Raw genomic sequence first — 14,325 nt, 5'->3', positions numbered from 1 at the left:
GAAAGAAATCACATTTAAATGAGATAAGACTTTGTAAGGCAATTACACTAAAGAAAGCAAGAGCAAATCTGGGTGCTGGTGGCTTACACCTCATATCCTAGCTATTCAGGAGGCTGAGATCTGAGGATCAATGTTTAGCTTCAAACCATTATCCAAACCATAATCTTCAGAGTTCAGGGCCATAGGAGCCCAGATTTAGGAATTTTTTTAAATCCACATGTAATGTCCAAGAGTTGGAGTTCATTCACAGATATGAGATGTCACCAGTGCTGCCCAGCCCCCACCTTGTTGCAGCTGAGTAGCAGGACAATCATATCCCCTAATAGAGTTCCTCACCATCCCAGAGAGAATGAAGATTGCAGACTATCCCCCAGAATGCTCCAGTGTCAAAACAAAATAGTCAAAATATTAACCCAGATAAAATAGACACACAGAAGTAAAGGAGATCTCACCAAGGCAGTTTAGTTCTGTGAGGAAGGGAGCCTAGATATTCTACCCAGAGTCAAGCAGGCATGCCAGGCAGGGTGGCCCTTGAGCTTTTTATCTTAACACAAGGAGTGGTGATGTCTCTGAGACACAGTAGTTGTTGGGCTCACATTTTTTGCTTGACTTTCAGGAGCTGATTTAAGGAATGTGCGAAGCACATTCTGTTCTTTTAACTCCATTGGTAAGGACTTCATAGCCTTGACACCGCTGGCTGGTTATGAACAATATAGCTGATGGTTACAGTTTGAAGTTAAGATATGAATTATTCCAGTAAGTGTGTGTTAACAGATGGTAACTTGCTGCAAGTTGGAGACACTTTGGTTTGACAGAATAGATCGCTTTTTGTCAAAATAGCATCAAGAAAAAGCAGATTACAAATGCTCTATAACTCAAGAACTGGGTAACTTTATTTCACAAAATTTTAGGAGAGTCTATTTCTGGTAATCAAACACACATAAACAAAAAAGACCAGGATTAAATGAGATATTATTCTATGCAAACTACTCACAGATTATTTTTTGTATTTTGTTGTGTTCTTGCTTGTGAGGCTTGAATTTAGAGCCTGGGCACTCTCCCTGGGTTCATTTTGCTCAAGGATGGTGCTCTAAAACCAAAGTAGTGATTTTCTGGTGGGTTATTGGAGATAAGAGTGTCTTGGACTTTCCTGTCTGTGCTGGCTTCGAACGGAGATCCTCAGAATTCAGCCTCCTGAGTAGCTAGGATTATTAGGCATGAGCCATCAGTACCCATCTTATTTTTGTATTTTCTAACTTACACTCAAACCTGCAACAAGAAGACGCATTTTAGTATCAGCTAATTGTGCTTAATCATCCTTTTATATGGAGTAGGAAATTAATGAAATATCTAAGCCTGCTCTATATGATAGCCACTAGTGAATCATACATAGTTATTAGACATGTAAAAATGTGGTTAGTACACAGGACTACTAGAAGAAAATCTTGAAGAAAGCTGAGACAGTTGGCTGCAGTTGGGGCCAGGTGAGACAGAGGAGCACAAGTATACTGTGTATTAGAGAAGGTCCCTGGCAACTTTCCTGTTCTGATGTCAAGACAAAGGCTGTTATTAGAGTTCTTGATTATAGCCATTCTAACTAGGGTGAGGTGGAATCTCAATGTTGTTTTGATTTGTATTTCGATTATGGCTAGGGAATTTGAGCATTTCTTCATGTTTCTATTAGCCATCCTTCTTTCCACTTCAGAGAAGTTTCTCTTCAATTCTTTAGCCCACTTATTTATTGGGCAGTTGTTTCTTTGAGGATTTGTTGTTGGGGGATTTAATTTTTTGAGTTCCAATTATATTTTAGATATGAGAACCCTTGGCCGTTGTATGGGTAGTGAAGATCTTCTCCCAATCCATGGGCTTTCTATTGATCTTGCTAGCTATGTCCTTTGCCATGCAGATGCTCTGCAATTTCATGCAATCCCATTTGTCCAACATTTCTTTGATTTCTTGTGTTTCTTGGTCTCTATTAAGAAAATTTTGGCCTACTCCAAGGAGACCTAGAGTTTCTCCTATTCCATCCTATAATGTTTTCAGAGTGTCTGCTTTGACTCCAAGGTCTTTAATCCATTTGGAGTTGATTCTGTTGCAGGGTAATATATAAAGATCTAACTTAATTTTTCTACAAGTGATTAACCAGTTTTGCCACTTACTGAAGAGACTGTCTTTCTTCCATTCTACTTTTTTAGCTCACTTATCGGAGATTAGATGGCTATGGTCTGTAGGTTCATTTCTGTGTTTTCAATTCTATTCCATTGGTCCTGAAGTCTGTTCTTGTGCCAGTACCAAGCTGTGGAGGGGATGTGGACAGAAGGGTACCCTACAGAATTTTTGGTGGGAGTGTAAACTTGTTCAACAACTTTGGAAAGTAGTATTAAGGTTCTTCAAAAGACTCCAGTTAGAGCTCTCCTATGACCCAGCAATCCAAATATAGGGCATTTACCCAAATGATCACAAACAAGACCATATTAACGTTCCCAGCACAACTATGTTTATTGCAGCATTATTTACCATAGCTAAGATATCGAACCAACCCAGATGCCCCTCAGTAGATGAATGGATCAAGAAAATGTGGTATATATACACAATGGAATTCTATGTCTCCATCAGAAAGAATGACATTTCCTCATTTGTTAGGAAATGGAAAGACTTGGAAACAATTATATGAAGTGAAGTAAGCCAGGCCCAAAGAAACATAGGTCCCATGTTTTGCTTTATTTGCAATAACTAGTATATTTTTAAGACAAGCAGAAAAGATCAGATAAGTTGATGTTAGGTGAAATGAACCCCAAGATAATTATTGAAATGTTTTTTTCTTTCTTGTGATTGATTGTAACATATTTATAAGATGATTTCTTTATTGGTTTATATGTCCCTCCCCCACGGTATAACCCCTGCTTTGATTGTAATTGATGTTGGTATAATTTGTGGAGGGGAAGGGCAAAAACAAACCGTTTAAATAGGAATACAGGTGGACCCATTGCAACAATGAGATGTATAAGTCGTTATGTTGAAAAACGAACTTTACAACTTTGGCCGGGCAGGATGGGGGTGGGGGAAGATGGGAAGGGATTGGAAGGGGAAATAAAGGAGGAGGCAACAATTCTTGATAAGAAATGTACTCATTACCTTGCACATGTAATTGTAACCCCTCTGTACGGTATTTTCACAATAAAAATTTTTAAAAATAAGTCAAATGGGGAACATGGTACACTACGTGTGGGATAGAGACGTGGGAGGTAGGGGGAACACATTCAGAACCAGATTAGAAACTTGCAGTAAGGAGTGAGTGAATTGTGGCACTTGCACAATCTGGCAGTCTGGAGGACTGGATGGAAATTATTTGAACGGTATTTCTGCGATGTAAAATATGTGGACCAAGTTGTTATATGAGGAAACAGATCATAAAATGATGCAGTATCCAGCATCCCTACTGTCTGTCACTCACTCATCCCCTAAGCTCTGGGGTCTAATCCCTCCATAGTCCCAGCATAAGAGGGACTATGACAGTGGTCTGAGAGCAACCACTCAGGATAACTTGGTGATTGTAATTATGGGATGAAAGACATTGTCTTGAGCAGTCTCCAGTACAACTAGAGTTAATCCTAGTTAATCAGCCCAAGTGGGCAGGTTAGATGGGGAGGGCAAACAGGAGCTGGTGCTGCCCTGCTCCCCAAATAGGTATGTGGATGGGGGAGGACTGTAGGAGCAGGTCTCATGGTGACTCTATCCACTGTGTCTGGATTACAATGATCCCACAATGCAAATCTGTTTCTAGCTGACCAATAAGATACAAGAATCAAGGCCACACCCACATTATGTGCTTCCTAGCACCACTGGCATTTCCCTCTATTGGCTCATACCACTACCGGCAGGTGAAGGAAGGTGGTGACTGAGTGAATTTCAGAGATCCTGTAGGAAGTGGGTGATTGCAAGAATAGAGGTGATTTCAGAAAGCCTGGGAATATGGTCCTTCCACCATCCCTATCCCAGTGCTGGGATATCTATCCAAACCAGACACACATGCACAATAAAATTTTCTTTAGGCAAGAAACTACAGAAAGAGTATCTGGAGAGAAATTTTCCTGGTGGACCAACTGAAACCAAAAAAAGAAAACTAAAAACAGAGGTAACCTCAAAACAAACATTACTGGGGACTGTAAATCAGCTAAGGGTGAGACCAAAGACCATGCATACCTGGAATTTTCCTCTGGTTCCTTTCCTGCTAGTGTACTTTCCACTAACACTGGAATCACTAACAATATGTCAGAAAGCCTAATTCACCCCAAGAGAGTAACCAAAATATAAACAAAGGTAATAGGAGAGAAGGCATGGGTGGAGATAAAGCTAGAGACCATGAAAGAATTAATGACCAAATTAAGGCTAGAGAGAGACATGTTGCAGGGGACTTGAAGTTGGAGAAGTCCATGAGGAAAGACAAAAGGCTCAACAGATGAACCAACTGAGAGATGAGAAAGAGCAATGGTGCGATAAGTGTTTGACCTAGAGACCAACATGGTGGAATTTCAAAGGCAGTTGGCAGAGCTTCCCTCCAAGCAGCAGCATGGAGGACCAACTCAGACCAATCTACAGCTGCCAGCCAAGACCTATTAGTCGCAGAAGTAACAACAGAAATGGGAGAAGAAGTGTTACATTCAAAGGTGGGAAAACTAGAGCCTCAGTCTCCAGAATCTTTAGCAGCAGGAGTGGCTGTGGTAACTGGAGCAGCAGGGAAAGACCTGGGATCTGCATGAGTTCTTCAAGACAATGGGAAGATTACACAAACATGAGGCCATGAGATGCACAATTTTTCATAACCTAGAGATCAAAGAGCAGCTGGGCCAGGTATAGGATGCCTTTCATAGGCTAAGAAAGAGGAGAAGGTCTCTACTTTGCTGCACTCACAGCTGCAGGTGAAAGAAGAAGCTGGACCAGCAAGAGGAGAAGTTAGAAGAATGGAAAAAGATGGCTGAGTTAAGGAGCCAAGTGGCTCAACATGAACAGCTGCAGGAGCTCAGAGCTACCTGTGAACAGCACAGGGCCTACAAACTGCAGCTGACCTTAAAGAATGAGGCCTTGCCACAGTACCTGCAGAAGTACACACAACTGCTGGACTAAGTTGGAGGACCAAGAAGGTCCATCAAAAATTACACAACAATTTTGATATGCCTTAAAACACCAGACAGCAACAGGACCAGCTGTGGGCCCCAGCTGAGCTTTTTGGCTTTCACTAGAGAAGGAAGAGTCAGCAAAAAGAAAAGGGGAGACTCTACTTGTTGTGACTGTCCTAGAAGACAGACAACCCAAAGACCAGGTGGGATTTTTATCTTTATCCATTGGTGAATTAAAGAAGGCGAAGCTCAGCCAGCAGCTGCAGGAGCAACATACCTACTGTGGGTGTCTGACCAATCTGGTAGTCAAGAGCCACAGAAAGCTGAAGCAGTAGGGTTTCTTCTTCAGGAGTTGAAACCATGGGATAGAAAGCAGGACACACAAATGCCCAAGAAGACCCTGAAATTCTGCTTCATCCACAAGCTGCCTAAAAAAGGTGGGCTTCCAGAAGCAAGTGGATAAACTCCAACATCGATGCAGCCAGCTGTCAAAAAGCACCATTGAATAGTCCCTAGAATTCTATAAAGAACAGACAGAAGTACTGGATGAGCTATATCAGAAGAAAGATGAGTGTGTCAACCAGCTCTCCCAGGAGGAGAGGGAGAAGAAGAAGGAGCTGCAGGAGCTACTACTGCTTCTTGCAAATGAAGGCACCTGAGATTCAGGACAAGTTCCTGGCAGCCATCCAAACCCCTGCTGATGAGGGCCCCTCAGACCTATCAGGCTCCAAGAAGAGGGAAGTTATCAAGGAGCAACATGATTTTGAAGAGTTAAAGCTTGAAGACTATGTGGAGCCTGCCCAAGGAGAGGCTGGGGTACCTTCGCATCTCAAGGACCTCTACTACAGAGCAGATTGTGCTACAACAGCTTGCTATTCAAGCACCTACATGAGCTTGCAGGCTAGGGCAATGAAGGCTGCAGGACTGAGACAAATGACAACTTTGAGATGATTTCTGCATGAATACCTGGAGGCGTCCAGCTGGGGAACAGGGCTCTTGTCCTCTAACTTACTTTGTTGCATGAGGACTAGTTGGAATTCTTTCATGCCTAATTATAAGGGATGAGAGAGGGGAGGAGCCAAACATACCAGTGGCTTCTGGGAGGTGGCCCAAATTCTGGAGACATTTAACAGTCCGTTCATTACCAGGAAAGGGGCTCAGGTGTAGGTTTCGACAAAGTGTAAATTCTTTACAAAGCAAGTTGGAGAGTGATGGCATGGTTTTATATTACTATATTATAGTAATAATGGAAAATGTTTGATGTCACAGTTTAATAATAGTGTATTTTAATTTTATGACATTACATATTCTTAATTTTTATGCAATATTTTGATATTACTTTATTGTATACATTATATCAATCATTTCATGATGTATGTTGTATGTCACTAGCATTACTTGGATTTTTGAAAATGTAAAGAATGCTGAGTTGGGCAATAGTGAATTTTCTTTTTTGTATGTTAAAAAGTTACAATGGTGATAGTGAGATGAAAAAATAATAAAAACCACAGAAAAAAGAAAACATTAATGCTGAAATCCTGGAACAAACAAAGATGTGAGATGAACAATTGGAAGTCTAACACAAGACACATGGATTACAGAAATGTAATCCAAAAATAAGAATATAGAATTATGAAATATCTATGGATATTGCATATCTTAATAAATTTTCAGTGGAACCTATTGAAATGATATATGTTGAATATTATTTTTGAACTAAAAAATAAAATTCAAACTAGTATGTTACTTAGTCTTTGTAAAGTGGATTAGATTCTGCAGGTGTAATGATATACCTTTGACTCAGGTAATAAATTGAAAATTCAGAAACATGTATTCAGTATTTAAATAAAAAAGTAATTACACAAATTGATCTAAATGCCAAATGTATCATCTGTCTTAGATCTGTGTATTAACTTAAAATCACATTCCTTATGAAGCAGAATAAATAGCTGAACTAATATTAATGTCTCTAAAGTATTTTCTTAATTAAAAAAATTCCCACAAGAAAAAGGTTAGTGTAAAAATCACCTTTGAGCATACTCTACAACTCTGGTGTGAAAAATTAAACAAAAGTAATGAATTATATATAGCTCCATATTCATAGCTTTTATGAAATTTTAATGAATTACTTTAAAATGTCCTTCATTTTTGAAATCAGTTCAGAATTCTTGCATAAATTAAAATTGGAGAACTACATTACCAATAGAAAATGAATACAGTATTTTTTATGAGATTAGAAGGCCAATGAGAATAGAAAGATTGAAATGGCTCAAGTGGTGAAGCACCTGACAAGCAGGAGGCATGACAATTTCCAAATAAAAAACTTGGGTGATAATCTAATAACTCCACAATGTAAGCTCAGCTAATTTTCAAAACCACAAGATACAAAGTCACCTACATTCTGGTGGAAAAGTATTTAATGCATAGTACGAAAATAAAAGATACAAAAAGGTAAGGAAAAAAAAGGTTTTCCAATCCTGTATAAATTTAACCTGCACCTAACCAAAATACACAGCACTTGTCACTGTCTAAGAAAATTGTAAGAGGCATTTCCTTGAAAGAGGAAGTTAAAGGTGTGGTTGCCAGGATGGAAATTCCAACTCCAAATGATATGTAAATCAACCTCCCTAAATGAGAACTCAGGTACACACCCTTTTCTAGGCCCACTGCCCTGAATCAAAGGACCTTTTACTCCTCCTTTTGTGAAAGGGAACTTTCTTTACACTTTTTTTTTTACCACCTGCCGATTGCTGACACATTATATAGAGGAGTCACTGGGCCAGGGTGTGGTGTTTCTTTATCTTGACCATGGCAGTGTGAGTTTTTGGAATGTGTTTAAGAGTTCCCTTCTCTGGAGATATCCCATTGGCTATTTCCAATTTGCTCTCAGACCCTTTTTCTCCAATGATAAACCATTATTAGTGAAGATTCTATATGTTGGGAACTCTATAGCAGAGAACCTTCCTCAAATGAAGCAAACCATTAATACTGTACTAATTTGAATTTCTTTGCACAGTAATCCCATTTTGTTATGAAATATGGAGGTAACATATAATAAAATATAAAATGTAAAAAATAATGAAGATAAGATAAAGTAGCAACAATGCAACAAGAGAGCAAAAAACTATTTAAAAATTGCTATAAAAATAAACCCATGCAAAAATGAGTCCCCAGTGATTGCTTTTCACCATGAAAGAAGGTGAATCTCAGAATAACAGCAAAAAACAAAACAAAACAAAACAAAAACCATTTAATTCAGTGGGCATTTTTGTTTTCCCAGTAATCCTTGCTACTCAGCAGGCTGAGCAGGATGGCAGTTCATAGCCAGTTCATATAGGAAAGTCCAAAAGACTCATCTTCAATTAACCACCAAAGTGGAGCTGTGGTCCAAGTAGTAGGAGAAAAAAAAAGCAAAGCAAACAACAACCAAAAAAAAACCCTCACGAATACTGCTCATGCCCTAAGTTCAAGCCCCAGGTACATCCTAGAACAAAAAAGCAGTATTAGTTTCGGTGACTCAACGTTCTAAAGCAGGCTTTTGATGACTAGATCCTGTTATCCATCCTGGGAAGAAAAAAAAAGAAACACCTCTATACTAGACCATTGGGGTGTTTAAACTTTCTATTAGATTGGATTCTTTAAGTTGTAGTACTAATTCCTAAAAATAAAATAAAATAAAATAAAATGAACTGGAATACTTAGAGAAATTGCTGGTAATAATGGAGAAGAAAGAAAGTGAATGGTTGAACACTAAAGATGAAGGAATGGCTTTAGAAAAAATAAGTCATAATGTTTTAGGGTAAAAATGAAGAGAACATTAACTCAGGCTAAGAGATTAATAATAACAATGGCAAAGCTCAATTTATACATTAGGCATACTGAGAGATTAACAATAGCCAACAATTGTATCAATACAACAGTTTGCTGTCCAGTTGTGATGGCTCTTTGTTGGTGTCTGTCTTTCACTCTATGTACCCAATTATCGTGCCATCATCCCTGCTGTCATTATCATATGAAGATAAAAAATAATGCTTAGCCAGCTCCAGTGGTGCACTCCCTGTAATCCTAGCTACTCAGGAAACAGATCTGAGGATCTCGGTTCAAACCCGGCCCAGGCAGGAAAGTCATAGACACTCATCTCCAATAAACCACTAGAAAACTGGAAGTGGTGCTATGGCTCAAGTGGTAGAGGGCTCACCTTGAGCTGAAGAGATGAGCGAAAGCACCAGACCCAGAGTTCCGCAGCACTAATGACAAAAATTTTTTAAAAAGAAAAATTAAAAAGATTGTTTGATAATCAATGCCTGAAAGTCAATGATGCAAACATAGTGTTAGGCTACTATTTAGCTGCTGGCAATTCAGATAGGGGATTATGCTTTCAAAGCTAATGGATCAACACCAAGAAAGGTACAAGATTGATTATAGTAACAAAACCACAAATGGGAAAGGTTATGCCAAGGATACTACAGAACCTATAACCCTAAAGAGAATATTCTGATAGGATAAAACTTATTGCAAATTGAATATTAATAATGTGTTCTTGAAATCCAATGTATATAATATATATATATATATATATGTTTATGTCTATGATAATTTTTAGATCATTCTCAAAAACGAAATGGAGTTATTAAATTATATATTAGAATACCACATCATTTTATAATAAAAAGGCATAAATGATATTTAAAATAAAGATAAGAGAAATAGAGTGGAAGAAGAGCTCAGGGACAGATCTTCTACCCTGAGTTCAAGTCCAGCACTGACAGACAAACAACAAGAACAACAACATCGGAAGGATGAATTTGTATGGAAAATGGACTTGGGAGGAAGTGACCTAGGAGCCTAGGATGTTTGTTGACTCACAGTCAGGTGATCATCGACAGTCAGGTGATTACTGGTCTGATTAAAGCAGGTGATGGGAAAGCTGGGAGGGGCTGCTCTGTGGGCAGACTTAACCCTGATCACAACTCAAGCAAGAGATAATTCTTGTCCTCTCAGCTTTGTGCAAAGTGTGAATCAGAAGATCTCAGTACAGGGAACCTAAGCATAAACTCAATTTTCTATTCCAAAAGCAAAAGCAAACAGAAGAGGACATGGCTTAAGTGGTAAAGTACCAACCCAGCATCAGGCCTGACAAATTACAAATTAATGAAGACCCACAAGATACAATGGATGATGCCACGAATGTGTCCTACAGTCCGGTGGAAAAGTAATAAACTCATAGTCCAAATATAAAGCATACACAGAAGTAAAAAACAGAACAAAACAAAATAAAACAAACACAATAAACTTTTCCAACTCTGGACAAACCTAAGTTGCACCTAACCCAAATCACCTAACCAAATTGCAAGTCCTTGAAAGAGGAAGTAAAAGGTGGGGTTGTCAGGATGTAAATTCCAACTTCTATTGATATGTAAATCAGCTTCCCTAAACAACCAATCAGAGACACTTCCTTTCCTGGGCCCACCCTCTTTCAGTATAAATAGAGTGGAAGTCTGAGACTCAGGCATTGCTGAAGATCCCTCAGCAGGAGGAGCCTGTTTGGAGCTTGGATACTCCAGGTGAGGATCAGAGTGGGAGAATCTACTCCTCTTTTAATTCTTCTTTCCTTGGTTTGGTGTTGTTGGTGGTGGTGGTGTTTTGTCGGTTGTGGGGATTGAACCCAGTGGTAGGGCAGTGTTGCTGGGCCTCTTTGTGCTCAAGACTGGGCATTATCCCTAGGTCACTTTGTGGACAAGTTTAGTGCTTTACCACTTGAATCACAGCCCACTTGTGATTTTGGAGTGGTAAATAGGAGATAAGAGTCTGTGTCAGGGGGACTTTGGTGCCCAGGCCTGCTTCAAAGCTTGATCCTCATATCCCAATCTCTTGGGTAGCTAGGCTTTTAGGGGTGAGTCACCAGCACCTCATTAGATTCTAGGAATGATGGATCCTGACATTGTCCAGGCCTTCCAGAAGGAACTGAGCTGTGGCATCTGTATGAATACTTTCATAGAGCCAGTCACCCTAGAGTGCGGGCACAGTTTTTGTCGACCTTGTCTCTTCCTTTGCTGGGAAGAGACTCCAGCCAGGTGCCCAGGATGCAAGGGACCCTGCCAGCAGACAAACCTGAAAACCAACGTGGTTCTGAGGAGCCTGGTGGCCATTGCCAGAAGAGCCAGACTCAGGCAGTTCCTGAGCTCTGAGGAATACATGTGTGGGACACACAGGGAGACCAAGCAGATGTTCTGTGAGGTAGACAGGGCCCTGCTCTGTAGGAGCTGCTCCATGTCTCAGGAGCACAGGGCTCACAAACACCATTCTATAGAAAGGGCTGCTGATGTGCAGAGGAAGATGATTTCAAAGCAGATGCATGCTGTATGGGAAAAGACGCAAGAAAACCAGCACAATTTACAGGAGAAGAAGAGACTCACCAACCAATGGATTTATTATGTGAACCTCTACCGAGACATGACTAAGGATGTTTTTAGAATGCTGCAGCTTTTTGTCCAGGAGGAGGAAAGATATCATTCCCAGCTACTGATCAATGAAGGAAGAGCCATGTTACAGCAACTCAGAGAAAGGGAAACCTAAATGCTTCAGAAGAAGCATCAGCTCAGGAATATGTTTCAGGAGCTGATCGAAACATACCAGAAGCCAGATGTGGAACTGCTTCAGGGTGTAGAGTTGACCCTAGAAAGCTGTGTGTCAGTGTTGGTCTTCATGCCACTTCCTCTGAGGCCACAGCTCAGTGCCCCTCCCATGCCTGGAATGAAAGAGAAGCTCAATCAGTACCGGGTGGAGATTGCCTTCAATGAAACTATGGGGAATCAAGGTCCTGGGAGCAGTGTTAGACATGACCATCAATATGCGGTTTTGAATTCTGAAGACTCCCTCCACTTCACTGCTTTTGGATGCCAAGTCTTCAGCTCTGGGAAACATTACTGGGAAGTTAGTGTGGATGAGTCTTCGACCTGGGCCTTGGGAGTTGTTACTGATTCTGTCATAGGGAGCAACCTCAGTGAATCTGAGGACGTTTTCCTCCTTTTGTTTGTGAAAGAGAACACACTTTACACCCTTTTTACCACCTTCCCATTGCTGTCTCAATATGTAGAGAAGCCTCTGGGCCGGGTTGGTTTGTTTCTTGATCTTGAGCATGGCAGTCTGAGTTTTTGGAATGTGGCTAAGTGTTCCCTTATCTGGAGATACCCCAATGATTCTCTCTGATTTCCTGTCAGGCCCCTTTATTCCAGTGGTATCCCGGTGTTTTAAGTGAAGAGACTCTCTATGTGTTGGGAACTCTATGGCAGAGAGCCTTTCTCAAATGAAGCAAACCACTAATACTGTACTAATTTAAATTTTTTCATGAAATATGGTGGTAACTATAAAATGTAAAAACCAGTATTAAATGAAGATAAGATAAAGTAGCAACAATGCAACAAGAGAGCAAATAAATATTTTAAAATTGTTATAAAAATAAACCCATGCAAAACTGAGTCCCCAGTGATGGCTTTTCACCCTGAAAGCAGTTGGAGTCCAGAATAACAACAAAAAACAACATTGAATGCAGTGGGCACTGTTGTTTTACCAGTAAACCTTGCTAATCAGCAGGCTGAGTTCTGAGTGGCAATACATAGCCAGGAAAAACAGATAAATCCAAGTGACTCTTATCTCCAAATAACCACCAAAGTGGAGTTGTGTTCACATGGTACAAGAAAAAAATTCCCACGAGAACAAGGCTCATGCCCTAAGTTAAAGCCCCAGGAAAAGCTAGTACAAAAATACAGTACTAGTTTCAGTGACACAAAGTTCTAGAGCAGCCTTTCTATTAATAGGTCCTGTTATCCATCCTGGGAGGAAAAAAAACAAACACCTCTCTCCTAGAGCATAGGGGTCTTTACACTTTCTATTAGATTGGATTCTTTAACTTTCGGTACCAATTCCTAAACAAGGGGGAAAAATGTATACTCAGACAAAGAGCTGGTAATAATGGAGAAGAGACTAAATGGTTGAACACTAAAGATGAAGGCCTGTCTTTAAATAGAAGAAATAAGTCATCCTTTTGGGGGGTAAAAATGAGCAGAGAGATTCATAATAATAACTATAGCAGGGCTGGGAAGGTGGCTCAGTGGTAGAGTGCTTGCCTTGCATGCCTGAGACCCTGGGTTTGATTCCTCAGCAACACATAAGAAAAAAGAAACAGCCGGAAGTGGCGCTGTGGCTCAAGTGATAGAGCACTAGCCTTGAGCTGAAGAGCCAAGGGACAGCGTCCAGGCCCACAGTTCAGGCCCCATTACCGGACCCAAAAAAAAAAAAAATAAATAAACCCAAACCATAACTATGGCAAACCTTAATTTATATATTAGGCATACTGAGAGCCACCACTTGTAACAATATAACAGGATGCTTTGCAGGTGTGATGGCTCTTTTTTGGATAATTAATTGTAGTTCTTTGATCCCCTGTGGCATTATCATATGGAGTTAAAAATGCTTACTTTTTTGTTTCCCTTTCACCCTATATATTTAATTGTTGTGTGTTCATCCCTTCTGTAATTATCTTATTGATGGGCAAAAGCTACTAACTTGAGATTCAATGATATGAATGTAGGGTTAGACTGCTACTTCCCTGTTGGAAATTCAGATATAGGAGAATTTGCTTTTAAAGCTCATGGTTCAACAAACAAGAACAGATAAGGTTCAAGATTGATTCATAGTAATAAATCCTGGAAGGTGAAAGCTTATGTCATCGATACTATAGAACTTACTACCCTAAAAATAATATCCTAGATAATTTTCTAAAGTTTATAGCAAATAGAGTATTAATAATGTGCTCTTATAAAACACACACACACACACACACACAAACACACACACACACACATACACACATGAGCATTAGTAGGTTCTCTTATCAGTTTATCATATATATTAATTTACCATTTCATTTTAATATAAGCTTAGTCATATATGGTGTTTATTAGCCTTTTGCTCCAACATAAAACTCAAGGACAGTGCATAGATCCTTAGTTTAAGCTCCTGGTCTGTTTCGGGGAAAAAAAATAAAATGGATAAGTCACAATAGAAAATAGACATGGAGAAAGTAACCTCAGATTCAAGGATCCTTTTCTGACTCACAGTTAGGTGATGGACAGTCAGGTGATTACTGGGTTCAGGCTGGTGAAGGAGATGGGTGTAGGGGGTAGGCTTCCTGCAGACCTAACAATGA

At 39.8% G+C, this 14,325-nt stretch overlaps 1 pseudogene; it reads left to right on the top strand.

Annotated features, from left to right (window-relative positions):
- Positions 1-11,045: 11,045 nt before the first annotated feature.
- Positions 11,046-12,326, top strand: LOC138824385 (tripartite motif-containing protein 43 pseudogene; annotated as a pseudogene).
- Positions 12,327-14,325: the final 1,999 nt, after the last annotated feature.

Source organism: Dipodomys merriami, unplaced genomic scaffold (assembly GCF_024711535.1).
Source record: "Dipodomys merriami isolate MVZ:Mamm:240054 unplaced genomic scaffold, mDipMer1.0.p SCAF_1280, whole genome shotgun sequence".
Classification (NCBI taxonomy): domain Eukaryota; kingdom Metazoa; phylum Chordata; class Mammalia; order Rodentia; family Heteromyidae; genus Dipodomys; species Dipodomys merriami.
The sequence above is the reverse complement of the archived record's forward strand: the minus strand, read 5'-3'. Positions and strand labels throughout refer to the sequence as shown.